Source organism: Quercus suber, unplaced genomic scaffold (assembly GCF_002906115.3).
Source record: "Quercus suber isolate HL8 unplaced genomic scaffold, Cork oak 2.0 scaffold_310, whole genome shotgun sequence".
In the NCBI taxonomy this organism is placed as follows: Eukaryota; Viridiplantae; Streptophyta; class Magnoliopsida; order Fagales; family Fagaceae; genus Quercus; species Quercus suber.
In genome coordinates, this window is record NW_027069766.1 from 112,565 (window position 1) to 117,441 (window position 4,877).

At 32.6% G+C, this 4,877-nt stretch overlaps 1 non-coding gene across 1 annotated transcript; it reads right to left on the reverse strand.

The window, feature by feature from the left end:
• Positions 1–2,496: 2,496 nt before the first annotated feature.
• Positions 2,497–3,220, reverse strand: LOC112011851 (uncharacterized). The gene is made up of 3 exons (XR_010632723.1): positions 2,932–3,220; positions 2,694–2,821; positions 2,497–2,604 (listed from the first exon to the last, which is right to left on the reverse strand). It is a non-coding gene; the product is annotated as an uncharacterized LOC112011851 (transcript).
• Between the last annotated feature and the right edge of the window lie 1,657 nt (positions 3,221–4,877).

A 4,877-nucleotide genomic window follows, 5' to 3' on the forward strand; every position in this document is an offset into this window, starting at 1 on the left:
ACTCATCAGCCCAACCTCCACCCCTCATTGATGTCATCAGTCTTAACCCTAAGGTTGCCAATAGACCTTGTAGGTCACAATTTTTAATTTAGATATAAACTTTTCCTTTTTTATTAAATGTGTTTGAGAGATAAGAAAATGTGAGAAAGTAGTTAAAACATGTTCTCCATAGGATTTTTAGGAATGCAACCAAATACTTGAAAATATTTTTCAGAGCATTTAAAAAAAAAAAAAAAAAAAGGCAACCAAACACTAACAAATATTTTCTTTTTCGAAAAATATTTTATGAGCAAAAAATATTTTTCATCAAAACAAACGATGCTTAATGATATATATTTCATTGACAACTAGTCCTAAGCTTGGGAAAAGGAGGACAGTTGAGATAGGTTAACCACCAGCATAAAATTTAGTCACTTTATTATGAATGAATCTAATATAGATACTCGTTGGGACATTCCTTAATACATGTGTAGAATCATCTTAATAAAGGGTTCACTGTTAACAGGTCAAATCATGCTTTCCGGTCCAAATTTCACAACCTTGCTAACTCTTATAATAGGTTTTACACCTATTCTCCAATAGGTCCCTAAATTAAAATCCTAGAGACATGTATTAGTGCCCTTACCAAAGGGCAAATTTTAATGCATTACTAAAAAGGGAGGGTCTATGACCTTAGACATTGACCCCACAAATTAAAATTTCCAGTCAAAATTATCAAGCCCATAGAATATGGATATTTAGCAACCAAAAAAAAAATGCCCATAGAAAATGGATAACTCTCAGGGTACCTTATTGGTTAGACAAATGTCTTGTTTCGCACTTTATCTCAAAGATCACATTATTCTTGAGCAATTCCCTTGGTATTCTGAACAATTAAGAGAAAAAGATGAAGATGATTATTGATTTACTTCAAAGAAATAAAGGGATGCTAGAAATATGCTACTTACTTCTACCATGGTCATCAGCTTGAATGTGATCAATATGCTATTCTAGCTTAATAAACTGAGGACTAACAAGTTGGGAAGACCAAGATTGAAGCACATAAATGGACTGAGAAGAGCTACAATTTGGTTGGTCTACCTATGGCTATAACTATAAGAGGCAATCCAATGGTAAAAATTCATGAAAACTCTATAAAAAGGAGCAATGACTTGTGTTGAGGCCACAAACACTTCATACAACACAAAATATTGACAAACTAAATCGAAATTCATTAGAGTATGTTACAAAAGTAGAGTTTATTTGGGATCCGTTTATTTTGTTAAAACTGAAAACTTTTTGCTGAAAGTATTGTAGATAGAGATAAAAGTTAGCTGAAATAATACAGTGGAACCCATAAATAGTATCAAAAAATGTAGTGAAACCCATAAATAGAAACAAAAATAAGTAAAATAGTAAAATAAACTAGCAACTTTCATCAATCAAATGAACTCGTAGTATATAATTAAGGTGCAACCAGTGAGAAGCGATAAAGATGAGTACACAAGTTTCTAGGACCATGCACTAACACCAATCTATGTATTTCATAGATGAGAGTTGGCATGGACAAAACTGTGGAATCATAATTCATGCTGACTGGAACTAACACCATTAGTTATAATGCAATCAAGTGGGATATGATATTGTACAATTGTGATGGGTGATCACACCATAATAGTTAATCTTTATCCGTGCATCATCAATTAATGTCTTAAAGACCTAGTCAAACTTACAAGGTGTTGAATATTAATGGGGATCCATAGATGCACCTCCAGGTAGGTTGAGATATCTCAATTCCACACAAGAATCTATTGATTTCGAGCTGTGAGAAGCTTAAATAATTTTAGTGTTCACATAACAAGACCAATCTACACAAGAAGACAAGCAGGGGAAGAAGAAAAAAAAAAAACAGGAAGGGGGATCAATAATCCCAAGATGCCTAGTTTTATTTTTCATACAAGAAATTTCAACATGAAGCGAACACTGACTAAAAAAAAAAAAAAAAACCTAAAAAGCCAAACCGGACTTGGGAATTTAGTCAGCTTGGTTAGTTGGCTTTTTCTATGTTAGATTATCTGAATCTGATGCTCTTGATTTTTAAGAAATGAAGCATATGACAATCATATCTCATTCAATCCTTGAGGATTCCTCATAAAAGGAAAAGTTCTTGGCACCAACCGAGCCACCACCTTCCATTATGCCATTTCCAAACTCAAACTGACATTGATTCCAAAAATCCGAAACCCATATGTCAGACAGAAAAGCCTTCTCCACGTTGAAGTCGATATCAAAGTTATGTGCGTTATTTCCTCAGAAGTGATTGCCACGAGATTTGATGAGTCTTCATCTACAGAGGTTGTTGGTGCCAAATCAGTCTCTGGATTTTCGACTTTAGACGCTGGTGGAGCAACTAAAACCTCTCTGCAACTTGATGCCTTTGTCCCAATAGCTGAACTGGACTTCAATGTCGGAGATTCATTAGTTAGTTTGGTCTTGGTCTTCTGCTCTACTTCTATAGAATGCTTTGACTGTTCTCCTTTCACCTTCTTTCCTAAATTTGAGTTCCAATAATTCTTGATTTCATTGTCTGTTCTCCCTGGAAGTCTCCCAGCTATTAGGGACCATCTACAAACACCAAAAAAAAATGCTTCAATTTTCACATAATACATAAATGTGAGAGAGAGAGAGAGAGAGAATGTTGAGAAAATTAAGACCTGTTGCCTAATAGCTTATGAAGCCTAATGATGAGGTCCTCTTCATCAACTGATATGTTACCCCTTTTGATATCAGGTCTCAGTAATTAAGCCACCTTAGCCTACAACTTTTCCACATCTTTTTAGACCTGCACAAAATAGTAACTATAGTTATCATTTTTCATGGAGAACATATAAACCAAAAGAAACCCAATTTGTTTCATAAAAGAAATTATTTCTTCATCCAAAACTAACTTACCTGTTTCCTTGGGAATGTTTCCCCATTTTCCTTCACCATGGGTTTTGATGTAATCGGTGAGAAGTTGGTCTTCAAGTGCAGTCCAAGTCCCTTTGTTCAGTCCCTCTTTTGTGCGACAAGGACTACGACCCATTTGAACACAAATACAGACACAAAAAACACTTCCCTTCTCTCTCTCTCTCTCTCTCTCTCTGAAGGAGGTATGCCTGATCTTCAATTGGGTGTTTGATTAGTGTTTTCTAATGACCAATCATGCCCTGGTCAATCTTTAATGCCCTAAGTTGGATTAAAAAAGCTTAAATGCCCGCGTTACGAGAATGCCTCCCATGTGAGTCTGAGTGAGTCGTCATGGGGTGGTTTCAATAAGTCCAAATGCGTTAGTTGTAAAAACGAGTTAGGTAATTAAAAAAGATTGACACAAAGGGCTTGTCAGTGATAGTAGTTACCTTAATTGATTGGCACCTTATAGGATTTTTCGTTGAGAGTTAAGACATGTGAGATTCAAATTTTCCCTCCACATTATATAGAATAATAATAATAATAATAATAATAAATAAAATTAAAAGCCAAATTAATTTCCCAAATAAGATAATCTTTACTGAAATTTCTTTCCACTGACATGTACTGTCATACATTATATTCTCAAATCAAAATTTAAGATAGTATACCATATTTTATGTTTTCAGTAAATTGGTTCCAGTTATTAAAGGTATGTTTGGTTGTGTTGTTTAAACAATAGTTTTCGTTGTTTAAACAACACAACATATATTTTCATAATATTTTTTTACCTTCACGTATTTTTACAATACTAGAACAATATTACCAAAAATGCCCAAATTTTGTAAAGATGTGTTTTTGAAACGAGAGGACAATGAAATTTATTATACAAGTATCTCATTTATATTGGAAAGTTTATTGTACAAGAATTGTTACATATTTAACATTTTTTTTACATTTTTATAATACTTTCACAATAAATCCTAAGCGATAAATTATTCATGGTTCTAATTTGAACTCATTACTGAAACTATTTTTTTGTTTACTTTTCAATAACAACCTGACACTTAAAATTTGTTATAAAAATGTTGTAGACATAACATTTCTCTCAGTATATATCTCTCATAAATATTTTTTATTTTAAATTAATTATTAATAATATCCAGATTTCACCAACTAATTAGACATGGCAAATCTCTAAAGTCGTTAACAGATCTCTCTGCCCCTCTTAGGGATCCTAACTTCTGTTCAGAAAAGCATCTTGTCTTCGTGGCCACAGGTTTTAGCTCTGCATTATTATTATTATTATTATTTTTTTTTTTTTTTAAAGTTTAGTCTTTTGTCTCTTTACTTGTAGATAGATTAAAAAAGGTGGTTAAAGTTGTAACAGCGTTTGGGCTCAGGATTTCTATAACATATGCATATTTGTAACGATGTAGTGTTTCTTTTTTGTGATGATCATGAAATTTATGCTTGCTAGGACCAAAAAAAAAAAAAGAGATTTGTTTCGGATTGGTCAGGCCGTTAGATCTCAACAAAATAGCATAATTTCTTTTCTTTTCTTTTCTTTTTTCTCTTTCTTAACAATTAAATTAATCACAGACATAGACAGAATGATCATATTGAAAATAAAATCAAGCTTGATAGATCAAAATGAAAATTCTCAAACTTAAATGACCAAAATAAAATAATCCCAAGAAATTTTTTTTTTTTTTAAGAAGAAATAGTCACAAACATGGAGCAAAATTGGGAAATGCCCCGTTTGAGCAAAAAAACCAGCATTATGCCCTCTTTTCCAAACTAAATAGGGAAATGCCCCTCTTTTGAAAATCGAGTTTCTCAAAATCGATTTAGACCCTATAGCGGCGTTTTTTTAGAAGCCTATAGTGACGTTTTTTAACTCGATTTCTATAAAATCGAGTTATAGGTAAAAAGAATTAAAAAAAATT